Below are 24,644 nucleotides of genomic sequence, written 5' to 3' on the forward strand. Positions count from 1 at the left end.
TGATGTGGGAAGCGAAGGGGGGAGGATAATTGTTTGGGCTAGAACAGGCACCCTTTGTTGAGATGACACCTGGCAGAGGAGGGGCATCCATTCAGCCCGCATCCCTAAATATCAATTCCTTCATGTGGTTAGGAGGGTTAACAACCATTTGTAATCACATTAGAGAAAAACGGTTTAATTCTAAAGAGGGCTGTTTTCTGGACTTGCTTCCCCTGACTGCATTACAATGAGAAGATCAAACAGAATCAGCTTCAATGGCGAGATTATAACCAAGGAAGAGAGAAATCGTTAGCTGGGAGAGCAAGGGGAAGACAGGTCTGTCCTCCTGCAACAACGGAAATCTTTGCAAATATAATTAACAGATGTCTGAATTAGAAAGCCAGATAGTCAAGCTCTGGAAAGGCAGGAGATAAAAGAAGAGACTGGAAGAAAGAACTAAGTGTTGTCCAGAATAGCCTTAAATATCACACAAGTCAGGTATGCCCACATGCTCAAAAGGACGTAAAAAGAGCCCTGCTGGATCAGGTTGATTACTCAACTAGTCCAACATCCTGTTCTCACGGTGGTCAGCCTGTAAGCAGGACCTGAGGACAAGAGTACTTGTTTCTCCTGCAGTTTCCAACAACTGCTATTCAGAAGCCTACTGCCTCCAACCACTGATAGCATTTACATGCATGAATTTGTCTAATTCTGTTTTAAAGCCATATCCACATTATTCTTTGTTACTCAATGCTCTGTGATTACAGTTGAATCTGTGAACAGGTCCCATTGGAAAGTATTGTGCCTTGAGTTAGCAGTCAATGATATGAACTGGGGTAGCCAACATTGTGCCCTCCAGATGTTGTTTGATGCCAACTCCATCAGCCCTAGCCATCATGGCCAATGTGGAGTTGTAGTTCAACAGCAACTGGAGGAGATAAGAATATAGGAAAAGCCCATTTGGACCAGACCATCGAACCCAGCATCTTACAGTGGTCAACCACATGCCTCTGGGAAACCCACATTGAGGGCAGAAGCACAACAGACCTCTTCCCCACTCGTGTTCCCTAGCAACTTGTGTTGAGAGGCAATCTGGAGCCAGATGGACAGATGGTCTAGTTCAACATTTCCTATGTCCAAAGACAGCCTTCCCCCTGGGAGTTGTTGCATAGTCCATATGTAAGAGGTTCCCTGTTGGATCAGAGCCCGCTGAATCAGTCTCGCATTCTATTCTTAAAAAAAGGTAAAGGGACCCCTGACTATTACAGGATGGTTAATCAGATACCAGTGGAAAGTCCACAGGCACAACACAAGCACTCTCTTTCCTGCCAACCCCAGAAACTGGTATTCAGAGGCATATTGCTTCTGCTACTACAGATACCAAGTATATACAGTAGTACCTCAGGTTACAAACGCTTCGGGTTACAAACTCTGTTAACCCACAAGTAGTTGCTCTGGGTTGCGAACTTTGCCCCAGGATGAGAACGGAAATCGCGTGGTGCCGGTGCGGCGGCAGCGTGAGGCCCCATTGGCGAAAGCGCGCCTCAGGTTAAGAACGGTTTCGGGTTAAGAAAAGACCTACAGAACAAATTAAGTTCGTAACCCGAGGTATCACTGTATAGCAAATCTGTTTGCAATTGGTAGCTTTATCCTCCATTAACCCCCCTTTAAAGCTGGCCAAGCTGGTGGTCATTCTTGTGAAACCAAATTCCATAGTTTTAACGGTGTTCTGTGTCAATAAGTACTTCTTTTTGTCTGAGTCTCCCAATGTGTAGCTTTCCCAAAACCGTTTGATTTTCCTGCCACACTCAAAGAACAGATCTGCTCCACCAATGGCAGTCATCTCTCATGGCACTCCACCAATGGCAGTTATCTCTGTGACATCAGCACATTTCAGCCAATCACTCCCAGAGGCTTCATCGCCAGCACCATATGGGTCACAAGGACTTCTAAGCCTTCCTCACCCTGGCACTCCTTAGCCAATAATGGAGTGGTTTTCTTACAAGCAAAGACACCCCCGTGACTGTTACGGGAAGAGAGGCAAAGGAATGAAGGGAAGAAAGGGTCTCAAATCTCCTTGGGAACATGTTCTGGTAAGAAACCTCATAATTCCCAGTGCCCCATTTATTTTGGTTAATTAAACTGTCAAAAGGGGAAGGTATTTACCTGTCATTCACTGCAGGCGCTGATGAGGTGTCAGCCTGCTGATAGGTAGCTGTTCAATTACAGTAATTGCCTTTGTTTCTGTCCCAGGCTTCTGTTCATCGCCCACAGCTTTCCACACTGCCTCTCCTCTAACTCTTTCCTTGCTTGGTTGGGTTGACATCAGGCACATCAGGAAATGTGGCAATACTCTTGTGTCCTCATGCCATGACCTCAACCATACTGAGGTCATGAATGCACACCACTGCCTCCTATTTGCCTACTTCTACTGCCTCCCCCACTCCACCAGGTCAGATTCAGTCCCTGGGCAGCTGAGACTGGAGTAAGAACATAAGAAGAACCTGCTGGATCAGGCCAGTGGCCCACCTAGTCCAGCATCCTGCTCTCAAAGTGGCCAACCAGATGCCTTGATTCCAAACACACACCCCACACCCCACCTTCAGTGGTCCCTTCTTCACCACCTCAGCTTGTCTCTCCAAACATCCCCAGACTCTGCTCTACAGTCATGGAGGAGTATGCATCTGCAGAAATGGCTATGGGCCCTTTAAATACTGCATTCAAGATTCCAGATGTTATGGGCAGCGGCAGCAGCTGTTGACCACTGGGTGGGGCAGCCAAGGGGATCTCTGGAGATGGAGCTAAGGAGACCACAAGAGGCCATCGGACTACAACTTCCACCATACCTGCCCATTGGCCATGCTGTTTAGGGTTGAAGGGAATTGGAGTCCAACAACATCTGGAAGGTCACAAGTTAGACACTGCTGACCTAAATGATGTCAGGAAGAGATTCAGCCTATGCACTGTTGTTCAATTCTGGCCAAGACTACTGGGAGAGCTACAAGAAATGTATGTAAGTCTGGATGTATGTTAAGTGATGCTGATTGACTTCTACACAAGCTTAACAATCAAAGTGGTCAGGATACTCCCGAGGCTGTGGCAGGTTGACTCTGCCACCATCTTCCCTGCAAGAGCTGCAGAACTGACACCTGAATAAAGCTGGTGCAGGAACACTTTCACGGCACACAGAGTTCTGCCTCTTCTTATTTTTGTTCTTCTCACCCTAGTTGTGGAGCAAATGGGGATGATGTGAATTTTTAAAGGGTCCCCCCGCCTCCCGCTGCTGCCAAACTGTTGGAGCATCTCAGTCTTTTCCTGCAGAAGATTCAACAAAATGTCCTCCTCGGTTTTGCCATCTGTGAATGTTAGGTGCAGCCATGAACCCAGTTTTATTATTGTTTAATACTATTTTAATACTGTTTGAAGGAAACAAAGACACCCCCAGCTCTCCTATATTAGCACACGGCTTCCTTCATCTACCAGTAGGAACTAATGACAGAGTTTTTATTGAACATCAAGTGAGCCAAAATGTCTCTTTAAAATAATTTTCTGGCCATGGAGGGGGGATGGTGTTAGTTCCTCCTGATTAATTACTGGAAAATCATAATTGTCCCTTGGAGAAGGGTTGGCAAAATCCACCCCCTTTCCCACCTTCCCGCCCACAAATAACATGGAGAGTTTTAGAGGCCATTTTCTAAACGTCGTAGAACCAAGAGTTTGCATGGACTCAAGTTAAATGGAAGCCATTTCTGGCTGTTTAAAAAAGAATAATGAAGAATTTTTTCACTGCTTTGTTTTAAGTTTCTTTCTCTGGAATGATGCTTGTGGCCATTCCAGTGGGGATGTGTGATCTGCATTTAGACTGCATCGCCAGGATACAGAATGCAGTGGACCATGTAAGTATCAATTTTCCATAGTGGGCAGATCGTGTGTAATTATAGACCATTCCAAGGTTTACGGCCATGAAGAATCTTTGCGACCGGCACTAAAATGCTTATGGAGTTGTTTTGAAATGTTTCCAGCAAGGTGCTTTTGCAGGAAAGGGGAGAGCTCCTGCCTCAAGGCTCCCCAAATTCCACTTCTGTGGGAGCGTGACTTCTTACGGGAATTGTCTGTAGACTAGGCCTCTCTCATGCTCGTATGCCACCCGCAGAACTGCTACTTCAAGAAGGGGCAAGCAAATTTGATGAGTTATAAATCCTGAAGGTGTGATGCTGGGGATGGTGTAGGGAATGCCTCCCCAAATCTATAAGGTTGCATATTGTTCCTGTGGTTCTCTGCTGCTGCACTAAAAAAAGATTTAATTTTTCTATTTTAGTGCTAAAATATCTATTATTTATCACCGTGCATTCTGCAAGGCTATATATAGGTTGAAGTCAGATGGAGCCATCGTTACAGCAGTCAGAACATTCTTAACAACCAACAGAGCAGATTCTTCACTCGCGACTTGAACTTAGTTTTGCCACTTGCCTTATCTAAGTACGTATATGCGTTCAAATGAATGGATTAAATCTCCAATAACCAGTGCTGGATTTACATATAAGCTAAACAAGCTATAGTTTAGGGCCCTACTCTCTTGGGCCCCCCTAAAAAAATAAAATAATGGAAAAAAAACACCTGGATGTACATTTCCAAAATATAGGATAAAAAATGAATAAAATAAAACCTACATACAGCAACAGTGTTTTGTGTTGTGTAGGCTCCTATGATGTAAGTAATGGGCCCCGCCTGCTAGCCTGCTCCCTAAAATATCACTGGTTTGCTCATCTCTATATTGCTTTAGATACCTATTAGGTCCATAAATTGCCATATAGCATATATTCAACACAAAAAACAGTGACAATTTGTTGTTGACAAAGGATAGCTGGACATATAAAGGGCCCCATTACCTTCAGTAGCTTAGGGCCTCATCAAACCTAAATCCATTCCTGCCAATAACCAAGGCTGATTATAGGGAGCATACAACTCCCTTGTTACAGCAGCTCCAATAGCTACTAGTATGCTTCTGAGGACAAATCAAAGTGCTGGTTATCACCTAAAAAGCCCTACACCAGGCAGGAGTTTGCCTATGCCTACCCTACACAGCTTAGGTCCAAGCTATCTGAAATAGGTGTGCCAGGTTCTGTACAACATTGCAGGGGCCTGTCGTAGCTCCTGCCAACCTAGCAGTTGGAAAACATGTCAAACACAGAACCTAGGACTTGCCAATCAGAAGGTCAGCGGTTCGAATCCCCGTGACGGGGTGAGCTCCCGTTGCTCTGTCCCTGCTCCTGCCAACCTAGCAGTTCGAAAGCACGTCAAAGTACAAGTAGATAAATAGGTACCGCTGCAGGCAGGAAGGTAAATGGCATTTCCATGCACTGCTCTGGTTCACCAGAAGTGGCTTAGTCATGCTGGCCACATGACTCAGAAGCTGTCTGCAGACAAATGCCAGCTCCCTCGGCCAGTAAAGTGAGATGAGCACTGCAACCCCAGAGTTGTCCACAACTGGACTTAATGGTCAGGGGTCCCTTTACCTTTACCTTTAACATTGGGAAGACCACAGGTTAGCCCCTTGTTTTTACTGTCTTCTTTTTCTAAGGCAGCTTCTGGAGCATCCCATAATACTGTTAAGTCAGAGGTTTTACAGCCTGTGCGCCACATGCCAGTGTTGTCTGGAGTCAGAGGTAAACGTGAGAAGAGCAATTAATGTGAATGTTATCTTTGTGCATTAGGGTAGCTTCTACACAACCTCACACAACGATCTCCAACCTCCACCCACACAAGCAAGAGGCATTATCAGAGTCCAAGGAGATATTCCCACCAGACAAAAGGTCTTAAGGTCAGCCTGGATAGCTCAGTTGGTTAGACTGTGGTGCTGATAGCACCAAGATTGCTGGTTCGATCCCTGTATGGGACAGCTGCATAGTCCTGCATTGCAGGAGGTTGCACTCAGTGCATCCCAGATGGGTCTCTGGCTGTTTTTGGACTGCAACTCCCATCATCCCTAGCCAGCTGCACCAGTGTTCAGGGATAAAGGGAATTGTAGTCGGGGGGGCGGCTGGAGACCCAAGTGTGGAAACACTGGACTAATCTGCAGGGTCCCTTCCAACTCTACAATTCTATTCTATGAAGATGCAAAGCAGTGAAAGGTGTGGACTGTGGGGCATTCCAGGGGCCAGCTAGGGAGACCTGGAGGGTCATATGTGATCTATAGGCCTGAGGATTCCCACACTTGCCATATGTTTTCAAAGAACCCCCACAATATAAGTTTACCCCACCTACTTCAAATTTATCAGTACCAGTATTGTCAGGAATGAAGGTCAGATGAAGATATGGGAGGAATCACCCACATATCTGCACTTTGGAATATGGAGCCAAACAAATGGTATATTATTTCTTTTTTAAAAAAGAGAGAGAGGCATAATTAATAAAATGGTGGCATCCTTCATGGCTGCCTCACGAAAAACCTCCTCAGTGAACTTGCTTCACGAAAAGAACTTACGGATGAATTACACAGAAATCAAGTGAGGCTCTGTTCCATGGCGCTGCTCTCTAGAGAAACATTTTGTCTTGCTCTGCACTCTCCTGTGTGTCAGTAATAAAGTCAGTGGCAAAAAAGAGAGAGATACTTTTGCAAAAAAGGAAGATGTTCGGGGAGAAAGAAGCCCTTAAAGCAGACATTTAATAATATGGCAATAAAACAAGGGGATAAAACAAGATGTGAAATAATAGGCCCACAATGAATCTTCTTTGGGATTCCCCCCAGACCCGGCTCTCTGATCCTGCTGCAAAAACCATTTCAAATTGGCTTTGGGGGACTTCCAAGACTAGGACAGGGAACTCAAGAAAATATGGCAATGGAACCATCCTGGCGAGTTTGTGAAATGTGGCTGTGCAGAAGCATTGGGAAGGAGTCAGCTCAGCGGTAGCAGAGCTGCGCAGATCTCATGATTCATATCATGTCCCAGGTTCAGTCTCTGACAACTCAGGTTAGCAAAGTTCTCCCTGATAGCAAGGGAAGGGAAAGTTGTGTCTGAGGATCATGAAGAACCAGTCATTTGGCCCAGTAGTAGACTGCTTAGTATATTCCACAACAGGAAGATCTTTGGCCCATTAGAGTTTGTCTGATGCCCAACTTGCTAATAAGGTATTGGAATTCTATGGGAACCTCCAAAGTTTAAGGACCTAGAAAGCAGCCTTATAACAAATTGGCCTATTGGTCCATCTAGTACAGTAATATCAAGGCCAGAAGCAGGGAATCTTTTATAGCCCAAGAGTCACATTCCCTTCTGGGCAGCTATTCAAGGCCACAAAAACAATTAAACATTAATAGAAGTGTGTGTGTGTGTGTGTGTGTGTGTGTGTGTGTGTAGGCATGCAGATACAGATCATTAAAATAAAAACATCATAGTACCAGCCCTTTCCTTAAAAACAGTCAGTTCCCAAAAGTCTGTTAGAACAAAAAAAGTCTTCACCTTGGCAGAAGGACAAGGATATAAAGCAACAGTCAGTTCCAGGCCAGTGATTCTCAGGAGTTCAGTGCCCCACCTGATCCTAAAGCTTTCTCCACAGCGAACTCTCCATGGTCCTGATTTTCAACTGCCTGACCTGCACCAGGCCACACTTCATCAGAGTATCTCAGTGACAACTTCATGGCAAATCAGATACTTGGAATTTGGGTAAACCCTGAGACACATTGATTACTCAAGTTGTCTGATTCCTAACAAACTATGGAGCATGATGCTGTCTTCATAACAGAGGCCATCATTCTTAGTTCAGAGCAAGTTAAGTTACATGTGGGGCTGAATATTTAGGCTTTCAGGAAGGGCTGCAGCTCTGTGTTAGAGGATCTGCTTTGCATGCAGAAAACCCCAGGTTCAATCTCTGAAATCTCTAAGTAGGGCTGGGAGAGACCCCTGTATCAAATCTCCAAAAGCTGCTACCAGTCAGAGTAGAAAGTATTAGACCAGATAGAGCAATGGTCTGACTCAGTTCAAGGCAGCTGTCTATGTTCCTGTGTTTCATTGCTTCTTCATGTTAGGGATGCTTCTGAAATCATTTCTGTCATTCCATCCCACTCATCACACCTCTCATCCCCACTTCTCATACTTGGATCTGACTTTGATATTAGTGAGGAACCACTTCCAGTAGTGGCCAGAAACATATTGTTTTGTTTTTTTTAAAATAATATTTATTAATTTTAAAGGGTTACAAAAAGAAAAATTAAAAAAAACAGCATATTAATAAGATACAAAACATCACATCGCAGTAATAAAAAAAAGAAAAAAGAGAAAAAAGAAAAAAGAAAAGAAACAACAACAAAAAATACAAAGAATCTTCCCATAATTTATCTTTCATTTGCTTATTTCCTTGACCTCCTCACACCTCCCTTTTTTGTATTCTAGTTCAATTAGCTATTTCAGCAAGTCCTTTCCATCTTTTCCAATTTTTGTCCTCTATTATATCTTAATATAATGTAACTTTACTTTCCCTCCTTCACCATTTAGCACTATTTTTTCTTAATCCTTTATAACATTTCTGCTAAAACCACATTGTTTCATTCCAACATCCTTCTAACATTCCTTAATTTTACAATGTTTCTGTAAATAAACTTTAAATTTCTTCCAATCTTCTTCCACCAACTCTTCTCCCTGGTCTCGGATTCTGCCAGTCATTTCCGCCAATTCCATGTAGTCCATCACCTTCATCTGCCATTCTTCGCGGGTGGGTAGATCTTGTGTCTTCCAATACTTCGCGATGAATATTCTTGCTGCTGTTGTGGCACACATAAAAAAAGTTCTATCCTTTTTTGGCACCAATTGGCCGACCATGCCCAGGAGAAAGGCCTCTCGTTTCTTCAGAAAGGTATATTTAAATACCTTTTTCATTTCATTATAAATCATCTCCCAGAATGTCTTAATCCTTGGGCACGTCCACCAAAGGTGAAAAAATGTACCTTCAGTCTCTTTGCATTTCCAACATTTATTATCGGGCAAGTGATATATTTTTGCAAGCTTGACTGGTGTCATGTACCACCTGTAGATCATTTTCATTATATTCTCTCTTAGGGCATTACATGCCGTAAACTTCATACCTGTGGTCCATAACTGTTCCCAGTCAGCCATCATAATATTATGTCCTACATCTTGTGCCCATTTAATCATAGTTGATTTCACCGTTTCATCCTGAGTATTCCATTTCAACAGCAAGTTATACATTCTTGACAAATTCTTAGTTTTGGGATCTAACAGTTCTGTTTCCAATTTTGATTTTTCCACCTGGAAACCAATTTTTTTATCCAAATTGTACGCCTCCATTATTTGGTAATAATGGAGCCAATCTCGCACTCTATTTTTTAGTTTTTCAAAACTCTGCAATTTTAATCTGTCTCCCTCTTGATCCAAAATTTCCCAATATTTCGGCCAATTGGCCTCCATATTGAGCTTTTTCTGAGCCTTCGCTTCCATTGGTGACAGCCACCTTGGGGTTTTATTTTCAAGCAAGTCCTTATATCTTATCCAGACATTAAACAGTGCTTTTCTGACAATATGGTTTTTAAACGCTTTATGTGCTTTAACCTTATCATACCACAAATATGCATGCCACCCAAATATGTTGTTAAAACCTTCTAGGTCCAGTACGTCAGTATTTTCAAGAAGCAGCCATTCTCTCAGCCAGCAAAACGCGGCCGATTCATAATAAAGTTTAAAGTCTGGCAGGGCAAATCCACCTCTTTCTTTAGCATCGGTTAATATCTTAAATTTTATTCGAGGCTTCTTGCCCTGCCAGACAAATCTAGAAATAGTGGCCAGAAACATATTGCTGGAAGTGCAACAGTAGGGATCATTCAGTTTGTAATGTAAAGGTTAATTCTGATAGTGTTAAAATCAACCAGCCAAGAGAGGGGTGACGGGTAGAGGTGTTGCTTGGCAACCAGACAAAATGGCATGATCTTCAATGAAGTAGTATATGCTCTGATTGGTTGTGTAGTTCCGAGGAAGTTTTCCCTCTGTATGTTTGGCTGAATGCCTCCCTATTATGTATATGCCTGACGTAAGAAAAACAAAACCTCGTGGTTCCTTTCTCCTCCAATTATATACTGTTTTGTTCCATTTCCTCATTTATATACTGTTCCATTTCCTCAGTAAATCATTATCAGGATTTATTTTCTCTCACTGCCCCATCTGCAGTGTTTAAGCAATTTTGCCAACATTTGTATCTATTCTTGAGGAACTGGAGCATAATTTATTAGTAAAGAGCAATCAAGACCTTGCATGCATCTTATATGCACAACATAACCCATAAACTGTTGTGTGTTTACTGTCCTCTGTTTTTCAGCACAGCAAAGGAGCATCCAGGTCAAATGAAAAGAAAAAGTATCCCAACCAGAGTGTCAGAACACAAACCTGTGATTCACAGCCACTAAAAGACTGTACGTGCTATTTATGAGTGGGGTAGAATGTGTACAGGCAGCAACTCCTACCAGTCTCACCATGAAATGTGCTGGTGTGACCAAAGGAAAGAAGAATCCACTTTACTGCTGGTCAAAAAATGCCTGAACTAACTGCTGTTCCATTTGTACCGATCTTCTCAGTACTGATCTTCTCAGCATCTGTGTCTCAATTTATGCCGGCTATCTTATTTAAAAATAAATCTTTGTGAAGAAAGGGACGGGGGGAGAGACAAGAAGAAGAATAAAACCCACACATTGCAATATGCTCACCCAAGTCAAACTGCTATCCTGGCCCTGATTTCATCTGAAAGGAACATGTTGTCCCTGCAGGACAATTTTTAACCCTTGTGAAAATTATTTCCAGCTGGCGAAAACAGCAAGAAGACAGAGAAAAGCTCTCGGGTCACCATGTGATGGTGTTTTGTGTGTTTGTGTGTGTTAATGCAGTGTCTCATTTTAACACATCTCAGCATGGGGGCGGGGGAAGCAATCTTGGCGTGTCAAATTGTCGTCATTGTGGGGAACATGATCCTAGGAAAAGACGAGTAAATCGGGAATGTGCTCAGAAAAAGCTGCATCATTTCTGAGTGACGTACAGATGCTCTAGCGGGCTTTGAGAAGCACACACACTCTGTTGCATTTGATGTGTATTGATGTGTGGGTGTGTATTTGCAATAAACCTGCTTGTTACAGAAGACTCATGGGCTTGATGTTGGTGGTGATCCCCATATGAATGTAGTCATTGGAGACAAAGGGTATATCGGGGATGCGGAATCGCCATCCCAGGGGCCAAATGTAGCACTCTGGTCCTCTCTTAGGCCTGCTGTTCCAATGCCAGAACCAAGAAGGAAACACTGATTAAATCAACTTGGCTCCCAGATCCAGATCAGGTCAGCCACAGATTGTCCTAGATTGGATGAAGCACTGAATCAGGCCCCAGACTGGACTGGGGAAAACAGCTCAGGTTACAACTGCCTGGAACTGACATTCATTCCCTCCTGTCATCAGCAACTCTTCTGACACTGACTGGGAACTTTTGAATGGGAGTCAAGATTGATGGCGGCTGCTCACCATGTTTGTTGTTGTTGTTTAGTCATTTAGTCGTGTCCGACTCTTCGTGACCCCATGGACCAGAGCATGCCAGGCACTTCTGTCTTCCACTGCCTCCCACAGTTTGGTCAGACTCATGTTTGTAGCTTCGAGAACACTGTCCAACCATCTCGTCCTCTGTCATCCCCTTCTCCTTGTGCCCTCCATCTTTCCCAGCATCAGGGTCTTTTCCAGGGAGTCTTCTCTTCTCATGAGGTGGCCAAAGTATTGGAGCCTCAGCTTCAGGATCTGTCCTTCCAGTGAGCACTCAGGGCTGATTTCCTTAAGAATGGATACATTTGATCTTCTTGCAGTCCATGGGACTCTCAAGAGTCTCACCATGTTTAATTACCCCCAAATGCACTGACCCTGTTTATAGTTCTACAAAAGATATAATCCCAGTCCTACTAGAGCAGTGTTTCCCAAACTTGGGTCTCCAGCTGTTTGGGGACTACAGTTCCCATCATCCCTGACCATTGGTCCTGCTAGCTAGGGATGATGGGAGCTGTAGTCAAAAAACAGTCGGAGACCCGAGTGTGGGAAACCTGTACTTGAGCTACAAATTTCATAGATCTATAGGCCAGGCCAATGTACTCACGGTAATTAAACATGGAGGGCAGTCACTGGCAATGGGAGCTAACTTGGCTCCCATTCAAAAGCTACATTGCCACCCATTCAGTGCTGCAATGCCTCTGGAGGTATGCCAGGGAGGGGGTGAGTGGTAGCATCAGAGGAGGGCTGGTAAAGGCCTTTATCGGCTTCTGGAACCCTTGGCCAGTGCTTGACCTGGCCCGTTGGTGGCACTGGGTCAATTAATTTTCTAGCTGTCCCAGACCAAAGTCCATTTTGCACCCCTTATAGCACACCTGGGCTGTAACTACCATCAAAATGAATATGGAAGTTCACGCAGGCTCAGGAGTTCCATCAGCATCTCAGAGATCCTGAACCGCAAAAACAAAATTACAAGATTGGGGTGTTTGTATCTAAATGATCTGTCCTCCTCAGTTTAATTACAGTTTTATCTGTGCATCTGCTGTGATCCCTCCATTCTCTGTCAAAGGTGTGAGCAGCCTGTGATTAGATGTGAGCAAGATACTGATTACTAGTTAATTAGCTAGGCTAATAAACTGCCATTTAGAAGGGAGGGAGGGTGGATGGGGAGGAAATGCTGGATTCTTCCCAAGGAAAGTTGTTTTAAAACATGGAGACATGGGACTTGGGTTTATCTTCAAATCTGCACAAAAATCTGCATGGGAAAGCATTTCTCCTCATCTCTTAAACACACAAATACACACACACACACACACACTTGGGGGCTTACATAGCAGACTTTGGTAACTGGGGGGGGGGGTGTCAAATGTTCATTTTAGTTTCAGCTGAGCTGATGCAGTCTTGCCAAACTTTGGATATCCAATGAACACATTTAATTATTATTCATAGGAGTACAATGAAAAGTAGGGATGAAGGAGAAATCTTATTCAGTTCACATTTAAATGTAAACCTAATTGATGCCTTTCAAAACAGTATCCTTCAAAATTTTGCAGAGCTGGGCACTAGCCGAATAATATGTACAAAAAATGCATATACTTATATAAAGTGTACATGAAAATACAATACACGGCTGAAAATAATATTAAAAAATGTACTAAAATAGGAGAAATGTATGCGGAAATGTATATATTAGAGGAAATGTCATTCACTGATGTCCTGGCTGATCTACAGTTCCCAGAGTGGTTAAGAATCAATCCTTCTTCACAAGATACTCTGGGAATTGTAGCTGTGGATGTGGAATGGGGTCTCCTAACAACTCTCAGCACATTTAACAAACTCCAACTCCCAGTGTTCTTTCAGGAAAGCCTTGGCTGTTAAAGTGGTATCATAGTACTTTAAATAGATGGTGTTGCAAGCCTTTTGGGTCCTTTCTTCTTTCATCTGAGCTGATTTCCTCTCACCCTGCTGCTTTTTTTCATGCTTCCTTCTTCTCCATTGTGTTTTGGTCTCCTGTCAAACAGCATTATCTTTAACCTCAGGGCAGGGAAACAAAATCAAGGCACTGGGTAATGCATGACAAAATCTAACTTGCATTGTATCAGACTGAAAGCGTGCAACAATGAACACATTCGCTGTCAGCAGAGTTATTGAAGGGGTGTCAAGCAAAGCCCATTTTCGCTCTTGTATCCGTTGGAATGAGTCAAGTAGACGTCTAGTATAAAAATACACCTTCCCCTTCTGCCACACTTCTGCCTTGTACCTTAATATTGTAGTGACATTTAAATTCTCCCACCACCACCACCTAATAGTCCCCGATATGCACGGATATGGAAATCTGCAACTTGCTGAACACTGGGCAGGCTTTTTCTGTCACAGTATGCTCTGCCCATCTGCTATCAAGTTCAGCAAACCCTGCTGTGGGGTGCGGGGAGATCCCACCAAATCAAAACAAATGCCTTAGAAATAAAGCAACTGCAGTGTAATCCTAAAGCTCACCAGAGGCTGGATAAGGAGTCACTAGCAATGGTGCCTCTGGACACTGCCTGATTGGTGCTGACTCGTCAGAGTATGTAGCCAATATCTGTACTGTACATTTAAAGCACAATGATACTACTTTATTCTTTGCAATATTTTTTTTATTAATGTTTTCAGTATTGCAATACAATATAAAAAAGGAAAGCAGATGCAAAAGAAACAAATAAATAGTGAGCAGAGGATCAAGTATATATATCCGAGGCAATTTACTCATCTGGGAGAAATAGATCTATCATTGACCAGGAATGAGAGGATAGAAAAGGCAAAGAAGGGAGTCAGAAAGTCCATCTTCAGTCTTTCACCTCTTCGCTGTGCGAGATGGTGCTCAGATCGAAGTGGGAGGCCCTCTGGAGGGATTGTTTTCCGTTTTCCATGAATGGGAAAGCAGGGACATGACCGCAACCGTAGAAATGGGAGGTGAGAGTCACACATTCAATGCCACGATCCAGCTGGCTGTAATGTTCAGAAGGAGAGCATTGTTGCTTCCAACAGCAGCCTTTATATTTTCAAAGAAAACATTTAATTCCATCTCTTGTAAAATTAGATTTTAAAAAAAATGGTAGGGGAAGATTGTGGGATCGAGAAACATATGATTTACCCCAACCCCTTTCAAATCCTTATAATAGGGCACTTATCGGCAATGGTCCTCCCCCCACATTCATTCTCAAAGCTATTACTGAGCACAACACATACAGTTAAAGGATTGCTAGCACTTTAGATTATTATATGGAGTTTGCTTGTTTGTGTTAAAGAAAAGAATCTATTTCCCCCCTTTTATTTTTCACTAAATCCATTTGGTTTTTTCATAAAATTATATCCAGCCCAAAAAAGAATATTAGTTTCCCCTGAAGAGGATGCATCGCCAACAAAGTGCCCTTTGAATGCCCTTGGTTCCTTGTTCGGTTAGAGTGAATAGGACATTAAATGGAACACAATTCTACAATGGCTGTTAATTTTTCTCTTGCACACTGAAAAAAATGGAACAAAGTGGCGTGGCTACCTAGTACAACACCTTATGGAATAGATGGGATATTGGCCTAGTTTTTTTCCAGCTTTATAGAGGTTTGGCAGATCAGTATTCTTCAACAGAATCATAAGGAAATAATTTGTGGGTTGTGCAGGGCCCTTGCATCCTATTAGGCAGGGTTAGACAGCTGCCGCAGAAAGCAGATCCTGGGACACAGGAGGAGCAACATTGGTAGGACTGCCTGCCATCCTCCTGAGCCTTCTGGTGGTTCCCCTCTGTTAAGAGGATAGATCTGTGTCTGTCATGCAGCATGCTCTGACTAGCCTAAACTAGCCTGACACCCTCAATTGCAGGGGAGAGGAATCGCTGCAGTTCAGTGACAGTGTCTGCTTTGCATGCAGAATTCCGTGCATCTCCAGATAGTGTTGGGGAAGCCCTGTTGGGGGTCACTGGAGACCCTTTGCCAGGTGGTGCTGAGCCAGGGGTCAGCAAACTTTTTCAGCAGAGGGCTGGTCTACTGTCCCTCAGACCTTGTGGGGGGCTGGACTATTTTTTTTGGGGGGGGTGAACGAATTCCAATGCCTCACAAATAACTGAGAGATGCATTTTAAATAAAAGCACACATTCTACTCATGTAAAAACATGCTCATTCCCGGACCATCCACGGGCCGGATTTAGAAGGTGATTGGGCCAGATCCAGCCCCCGGGCCTTAGTTTGCCTGCCCATGAGCTAGATGGACCATTGGTCTGACTTTGTATGGCAGTTTCCTACATTCCTATGAGGCCGTCATCTTATCAAAATGAAGATTCAACTTCCAGTCTAGTATGTGGAAAGATAGGGCATGCTATCTTTGTAGGGAGGCAGTCAACCAAAATGTCTTGGGTTGACCTCAAGATTCCAACAAAGGCTTGCAAATATTAACAACATTGCCTCATTTACTGTGCCTCTTTCATCTGCCACAGAGAACTAGAACTGCCAGGGACCTCAGTGACACTGTGGCTTGCTTAACCAACAAGCTGTTCCTGAGGTTCAGCTGTCCATATATCCTTGGTTTCTTCTCAGCTCTGTAAATATGTACGAATGTAAGAGAAATATAATGGAACCAATGAAGGCTCTGATGATCAGCAGCAGACACCAGAATTGGCATTCATTGAGCGACTTATATTTTTCAGATTCTTCAGTAACATTTGGTGTGAATTCATTCCCAGTGGCAAAAGTCTATATAGCTTTTCCTTTATAAATAAAAACATAAGGTTGTCGTCATGCAGCAGTTCACCTGGCTGCCAATACATGGCGGGCGAGGGAGCTCTCTGAATATACTTTCTTCCTCCTCCCTTTCCAAATATTTGGTACCTTTGCTGATGTGGGGGATTCCAAACAAGGTTGAGCACACATGCGACAATAACACTGACCCCTCCTCTTCTCCGGAGATCTGCTCCTGCCTGAGACCTTCATTAAAAGGGTCACATTTACACAAGCTAAAGGCCAGCCATTGCTTGAAAAGCAAGCTGCTACTAGTGGACCCACAAGGATCTCTGTCCGGTTGAGAATTTCAGCCGTAAAGCTGCAAGCAATAATCTCTCACTTGGGGCCCATAAAGCGACATGGGACAGAGACTGCTGTGATAAATGGGAACATAACTCACACTTTCCCACCCATTGTCTGTCAAGTGGAAGGGGTGGGGAGTTGTCCCCCAGGAACCTTCAGAAGCTGGGGTTGGATCATTCACACCAGTTCCTGCCTGAGTAGCCAGTCAATTAGAACTTCATCAGAAATCAATTTGCAAGGCTCAGCTGAGATGTACACATAGATCAGCCTATGCCAACTGATTATCACACTAATGGAATATTCCATTGATTAATTGAATATCTAAGACCTGAAATGTAAGCCTGATGGAATTATCACCAGTTAGCTACTAGACTAAGGAATAGCCACGTGCCAGGGCTTCCTTAAGCCATTGTTGGTGTCGCTGTAGCAAAGTTGCAAGGCAAGTATGAGGCCATCAAAGAGACCAGTACTTGCAATAGATTCTCACATATTTACACCCTTCTCACTTCCCTATTCTAGGGTTGCTACATGAGCTTGGGAGGGGGGAGCAAATTACTCTTTTGAGCTTTTCTGGCAAAATCCAAGAGTTATTGTGTTATGGGATAGGGAGAAAATTGGGGGAGGGGTGGATATGATAAAGAAACCAAGACTTCTATTATACCAGCATCTTTTAGTTCAACAATAGGCAGGCTGTCAAGCTGCAGGGAAATCTTTCCAAGTATAATGAGAAAGTGGCTCATTTTCAACTATTAGAATGCCCCCTTCACTTTTTAAAAAATTCTATATTTTTGAATTTCATTATCCAGCAGGAGAAAGTGAGTGATGGATCATTGGTAGCTGGAATTGTGTTTTTGTGCGTGTTTGCATTTTCACTGCTCAGAGGAAGAGTCTAGTAATGTTTCTCAGTTTTCTAAAGTTGCTTGAGGCAACTCGGTGTGAGAGGCAGAATCAGTACAGAGTAAGGCCCTATTTTGATGGGAGGTGGGGAAGTGGGGGTGTAAGGTAGCAAGCTGCATTTTGTGCGTTGCTCTAGATCAGGGTAGTCAACATAGTAGAACCTTCCAGGTGGTCCTGAGCCATAACTTACATCATCCCCAACCAGCATGGTCAATCACGAGGGATGATGGGAGCTGTGGTCCAACAGCATCTAGAGGCACCTTGTCAGCTATCCTAGAATGAGGTGGGTAAATAAACTCGTTGTACATTGCGCTTAATGCTATCTGGAACTTTTTGCTGGCATGTAGGGACGTAGGCAAAATATACATTTCATTAATTTTGCTCAGTCATTAACAATGTTTACACACAGAATTTTCATCATATTTTTCATATTGGATTTTTATTTGTCATGTTTTCTAAATGTTTAAAATCATATTTTGTTTTCCGGCCAATTATGCCATTTTAAATATGGATGTTTACTGTGTCTGATTCTCATTTGTAATGCTTTCTTTTGATCATCTCTAATGTTCTATTTGGCTATTTAAGACAGGTTCCTTTGGAAATGTGAAGCTGTAGAGAAATGATTTGGATAAATGAATAAAATAATATTTTATTGTGGGGGTTTTTGATGGCATTTCAATGTGATTTACTGGAAATTACTAAAATAACTATCTTATTTAAATATATGTAGAATAAGAATGGGTGAATCTGTCGATTTTGGTTTCCTCATTGTTTCCGTGTTGTACTTTCCATTCTCTACATCTGTTCATGAAAATTCACCAGCATTTTATGTGAATTTCTCCTAATATACACCATTTTTGAAAAGCAATTTCCTTAATATAAATGCTGCTTTTCCCCTTTCCTTTCCTTTCCTTTTCCTGTAATGTTCACTTAACAGGTTTTTATGAATACTATACCTAGTCTATGCATGTGTGAAGGCATTACTAGGCTGGAGAGCTGTATTGCAAAACGGAAATAAATGCAAATTTTGAAAGATGCCTGTGTTTCGGTTTATGTGTTGTTCCAGAAACAGTGAGTTTCATAGATTCACCATTAAATGTGAACTGAATTGAATTTATTTTCCATTACTTAGTGTGGAATGGAGAGAGAAACATACTAGTGTGTTAAAAATGATGTATGAATTCACCAGAGAGGGAGAGAGGGAGATTATATAAGTATATGAATCATTTTTAAAATGAGATGCATGTCTCCCAACACTAATACATTTTATTAGTCTTTCAGACCTATTAAACCCTATGTCCAAATCAGTCCATGGGAATTCCTCAGCGAGCGAATACCATGGTTCTGCTGTGGCTCAAAGTAAATAAAATAATTAACAGCTGGAAGAGAGGGGAAGTAGCAAACCTGTTTTGAATTGTTCATTATAACCAGCCTCTTCATTACTAAAGCTTTCAAAATGAGCAACAGGTAGCCATAGCTCCTGGCAGACCACTTGTGCTTAACATGATTTATTATTGCCGTCTTCTTTCTTCTCTCTTCCCTCCCCCCCCCACACTTTTTATCTAGTTTAAAGAGCTACAGGCTGAACCCATGAAAGCTTATTGTCTGGTTAAAAAGGAAAATGAAAGGAAACAGAGACGAAGATCCCAGCTTCAATACCCAGGCATTTCCAGGTAGGGCTGGGAATCTCACCTGTCTGGAACCTTAGAAAGCCTCTCCCAGTCAATGGAGACACCAGGGGTTTCCTATCAATGCTCAGTATCCCTAACCAAATACACTTCTCAGATTTTTTGGGGGGATGGGGAGTCATGGCTCCCAAAGAGAACCAGGATTTATATACTGAAAATGTTTGAAATATGAATTTGGTATTATTGATTATGGAAAGTATTTTTTTCTCTTCTTTCTTTTTCTTGTTTCTTTTCATCCATCTTTCATCACCTTTCTTTTCTAATCTACATTTTGAAAAATGCGTAGATAAATGTTTTTACGTTTTTATGTATTGTTCAGTATTGTTTCTATTTTTTTTCCCTTTTATTTTCTTGTAACATTCAATAAAATTTAATAAAGACGTATTTAAAAAGAGAGAGATGTAAGTGTGCTTTAAATGTATGGTGTGCATGTGGTCTGGAAGGAGGGGAAGGTGGAACAGAGGGAGAGAGAGAGTGGGTAGAGAAAGATGGTCCACTTTCTTGCGTGGCTGCTGCATTGAGTCCATCCTATTGACCTCTTGGCAAAGAAGGTCACATCCAGTAAATGGAAGGGGAGGAGAAAGGCTACTTTCTCCAAATAAAAGGTCATGGCCTTGACCCCTCAGTCCTTTTCGGCCTCCACGTTTGAAGTCTCCACTTAGAAATGTCTACAAATGGCCTGAAGGTCACACACACACACACACACACACACACACCCACCAAGGCAAGCCGATTAACTCTTCTCTAGGTTACTTGGTTTATTATTTTATTTATTTAGTAAAGTATTTATCTGAAGGCAGCCCTATATAGGGAAGTTTTTTAAGGTTTAATGTTTTATTATTATTATTTATATGCTGGAAGCCACCCAGAGTGGCTGGGGTAACCCAATCATATGGGTGGGGTACAAATAAATTGTTGTTGTTGTTGTTGTTGTTGTTTTGATGCCACCCTTCAGCCACATTCCCAGGGCAGTTTCCATAAGAAAAAGGAAGCATTTAAACTGCAAGTAAGTAAATAAATGAATAAAACAGCTAAATAGAAAAAAGAAACCATTAAAGCAGCATCAAACAGAATGTGAAGAGTGCATTTAAAAAATAATAATGGTCAGGAAAATAGGACATTTTTCACCTGGCACTGCAAAGGGACCATTGGTCCTTTTCTCTCTCTCTCCTCTGGTTTTCCTTGCTTTTGACTCCTCCATTTCACACACCAAACATTCTTTCTTCTTGGACAGATTTCTTTCAGGTAAGGTTCATTTGAAAAGAAATCATTGATGGGAAAGCTGCCTATTGTCTCCTGCAAGGATGGGGGACCTGTGGTCCTCCAGATGTTGTTGGACTCCAAAGTCCCATCAGCCTCAGCCACCTTGGCAAGTGGTCAAGGGTTATGGGAGCTGTAGTCCAGCATCATCTGGGAGGGACACAGGTTTCTCATCCCCAGTCTACTGGGTTTTAAAAACCATGACAAGTGTACACAGGTCCAGTCATAACATACCAGAGAGTGGGAAATTGGCCCTGACTAACATTAAGTATGAAGACAGATGTAGCATTGTTTCAGCTGTCACAGCGGCTAGCGATGGGTAAACACCCCCTTCCTTGGTCTGACACTTAATGGGCACAATTAAAACAAATTAATTTGCCAAGCGTCCAATGTGCTCATAATTAAATTGTCTTAAATTTAGGCCAATTATGAATCAAGGCCCTTGTCATGCTCCAGATTATTTTGTCAGAAGCCCAGCAGGGACAAGATGTTAATGTATAAGGGTTTGTGCATGCAGAGAGGGAGGGGAGGACAATAAAGAGTTAAGTTGGGTGGCCTGCTTAATTTGGGTGTGTTTTGTCCTGCACCTGTAGCTAGTTCAGCATGGGAGAATGACTCTGGCACAATCTACAGGATAAATGCTGTTGGGTTTCAGGCAAGTTTGCTCTTTGCCCCTGCCTTTGAGCAGAGTATAGTCTGTATGTTGTAAGGAGATGGTTATCTACAACTGTATGTAACCGAAACAGCATTATATTGTCAGTCAAGCAACTGACTCTTGCTAGGACTGTTTGGTGTTTCTCTGTTCTTTTGACACACTCTGCACATGCCCAGGGTCAGATTTAGGTTTGATGAGGCCTTAAGCTACTGAAGGTAATGGGGCCCTTAATATGTCCAGCTGTCGTTTGTCAACAAGAAATGGTCACTGTTTTTTGTGTTGAATATATGCTATATGGTAATTGATGGACCTAATAGGTACCTAAAGCCATTTGCACATGTTGCCATGCAACCAGTCCATGCAGAGTAATATTTTAGGGAGCAGGCTAGCAAGCGGGGGCCATTACTTACATCATAGGAGCCTTTGTTGTTGTTGTTTAGTCATTTAGTCGTGTCCGACTCTTCGTAACCCCATGGACCAGAGCACGCCAGGCACTCCTGTCTTCCACTGCCTCCCGCAGTTTGGTCAAACTCATGCTGGTAGCTTCGAGAACACTGTCCAACCATTTCATCCTCTGTCATCCCCTTCTCCTTGTGCCCTCCATCTTTCCCAACATCAGGGTCTTTTCCAGGGAGTCTTCTCTTCTCATGAGGTGGCCAAAGTATTGGAGCCTCAGTTTCAGGATCTGTCCTTCCAGTGAGCACTCAGGGCTGATTTCCTTCAGAATGGATAGGTTTGATCTTCTTGCAGTCCATGGGTCTCTCAAGAGTCTCCTCCTCCATAATTCAAAAGCATCAATTCTTCGGCGATCAGCCTTCTTTATGGTCAGCTCTCACTTCCATACATCACTACTGGGAAAACCATAGCTTTAACTATACGGACCTTTGTTGGCAAGGTGATGTCTCTGCTTTTTAAGAGACATAGGACATAGGACATAGAAGCCTACACAACACAAAACACTGTTGCTGTAGGTGGGTTTTATTTTATTTGTTTTTTATCTTATATTTTGGAAATGTACATCCAGTTTAAATTAAAAATAAAAAAAAATTGGGGGCCCCCAAGAGAGTGGGGCCCTAAGCTATAGCTTGTTTAGCTTATACATAAATCTAGCATAGCACATGACCCGACGAAGAGGCTTCCAAGATGCTTCTTGAATGGCCAAAAAAGAAGAATAGCATCATTCCCACACCCCCAAAAAAGGACCAAAAAGGGTGCAGATTTGCATTGTATTTAAATATGCTAATTAAGGTGTGAAGATGCAGATATAGAAATGACTATACCTATACAATATATATCCCCATTGTGAGGAAGACAGAGACCAGGTGACCTATGTGTCTGCTCAATCCGCTATCCAGGTGCTGCTAACTATTAATGGACAGCTTCAATGCCCATCCTGCTCTTCCTTCTAATGATTCTTGATCTTGATCAGGTTTAGACAGGGCAGACCAGTGGCGTAGCGTGGGGGGTGCCAGGGGGGCCGGCCGCACCGGGCGCAACATGGGCGGGGGGCGCGCTCACACTAGCAGCTCTCTGCCCCTACTAAAATCCATGGGTTAGGGAGCCCGCGCTCGCTCGGCTTGGCGAGGAGGTCGCAGAAGGGGGAGAGCGAATCCTTCTGCCGCGGGCAAAAAAAGGAGAGGAAGCCGGGTGGGCGGGCGGGCGGGCTGGCTGGCGGGGGTCTGGCTGCGCCTGCTGCTGCCAGTGCAGGGCAAGGCAAGCAGAGCGAGGAGGAGAGAGAGGGGAAGGGGGGGGAAGCAGCTAGGAAACGCTGCGGTGTGGAGGAGGAATCAATTAAGGAGAGAAAGCGAAAAGCCTTGGAGAAAGGGAAAAAAGGAAAGAAAAGAGGCAGCTCCAGGAGAGCGCGGGGGAAAGAGAAGCCTCGCTGCTGCTGCTGCTTGGGAGAGTAAATTACTGTACTTGCCTTGCCCCGGGTTAGGGGGCGCAAATTATTTGCCTTGCCCCGGTTTAGGGGGCGCAAATTACTTGCCTTGCCCCGGGTGCTGATAACCCACGCTACGCCGCTGGGGCAGACTGGACAGAGGACTGGCCTCTGGAAAGTAGGGAGCACAGCCACCCACTTTTGAGAAAACCTATCCATTAGTAAACAACAACAAATCTAAATAAAAACAATAAATCTAAATCGAACAAGTGTTGGAAATGTAAAGAGAAATATGGTTCTTTTTATTGTATGTGGTGGTCTTGTAGTAAGGTTAAAGCTTACTGAGAATTAGTAGTAGTAGTAGTAGTTATTATTATTATTATTATTACCCCGCCCATCTGGCTGGGTTTCCCCAGCCACTCTGGGTGGCTCCCAACAGAATATTAAAATACAATAATTCATCAAATATTAAAAGCTTCCCTAAACAGGGCTGCCTTCAGAGGTCTTCTAAAAATCCGACAGATGTTTATTTCTTTGACATCTGATGGGAGGGCATTCCACAGGGCAGGCGCCACCACCAAGAAGGACCTCTGACTGGTTCCCTGTAACTTCGCTTCTCACAGGGAGGGAACCGCCAGAAGGCCCTCAGCGCTGGACCTCAGTGTTCGGGCAGAACGATGGGGGTGGAGACGCTCCTTCAGGATGTTCAAAATTACTTTTATAAAAAAAAACCCAGGAGCTTTCATTTTGAGAATTGTAGGGATGGAACTACCTAAATTGTATAGAAATTTATTCATGTATGCTACTACAGCAGCAAGAATGCTACTTGCCCAAAAGTGGAAAGAAGCAGAAGTCCCAGTAAAGGAAGAATAGATACAAAAACTTATGGAATATGCAGATATGGCGAAACTTACTGAAAGAATAAGAAATCAAGGTAACAAACTTTTCATAAAAGAATGAAAATGGTTTATTGAATATTTACAGATAAACTGTAAACAGGTAAAAATATTAGCAGGGTGATTGTAATAACCTGCAGTTTCACAAGAGTATATATTTACAGTAGATAAGTAAATAACCAAGTTACCGGTAAATGAATTTGGATATGCAGAAGATATTAAATAATAATAATTAAGGAACGGCAGAAGGAGGGGGAAGGAAGTCAAATTTTGAAATGTTAAGTTGATTGTACAATTAATGAAATCTATAAGCTTGAAAAGTATATATAACTTATCCAATAGTAGCAGGGGCAAGGGAACCAATTGCAATGGTACCTTCACTGGATCTCAGTGTTGGAGGGTATGTGAGAGTAGTCTGAACTTTCTCTTATTTTCTCCTTCCCTAGCCTCCTCCTTTCCTCCTCTCTTTACAGACTGATTACAAAAGAAAAAAAAACAGGACGAAAAAGAAGTGCTGATGAAACAGCTCGAAGGAGTAGCAAGTAAAGAACAGGCTTCTCCCTCCTGCTGAGAGGTCTGACCTTTTAGCAGCAACTCCAGAAACAACAGCCCTTTGGTGGAATCACCAGCTGAAGCAGTACAGAGAGTTTCTGCTCTCCCCTCTGCCATGCTCTCAGCAGAACTCCTTTAAGCCCTCAGCTCCCCCTGTCCTGAAAGCCTGAATGTTCCTCATATTACATTCATCATGGCTGCTGGGCAAGAAAAATAGCTGCCATTATAAGCCAGGGGCTCCAAATGTCAGGCTGAGAATTAGGGTGATCCTA

General features: G+C 43.0%; 1 long non-coding RNA gene across 3 annotated transcripts; it reads left to right on the top strand.

Moving 5' to 3' along the window:
• The first annotated feature begins 1,927 nt into the window (after positions 1 to 1,927).
• On the top strand, positions 1,928 to 11,042 carry LOC308462749. Of its 3 annotated transcripts, XR_013979306.1 has the most exons (5): positions 1,928 to 2,072; positions 3,781 to 3,875; positions 4,338 to 4,458; positions 5,694 to 5,800; positions 10,300 to 11,042. It is a non-coding gene; the product is annotated as an uncharacterized lncRNA (long non-coding RNA). The 3 variants fall into 3 exon arrangements; XR_013979307.1 differs by lacking the exon at positions 3,781 to 3,875 and having other exon boundaries at positions 4,298 to 4,458; XR_013979308.1 differs by lacking the exons at positions 3,781 to 3,875; positions 5,694 to 5,800 and having other exon boundaries at positions 4,298 to 4,458.
• The last annotated feature ends 13,602 nt before the right edge of the window (positions 11,043 to 24,644 follow it).

Source organism: Podarcis pityusensis, assembly GCF_964106645.2.
Source record: "Podarcis pityusensis genome assembly, chromosome: 14".
NCBI classification, from domain to species: Eukaryota; Metazoa; Chordata; class Lepidosauria; order Squamata; family Lacertidae; genus Podarcis; species Podarcis pityusensis.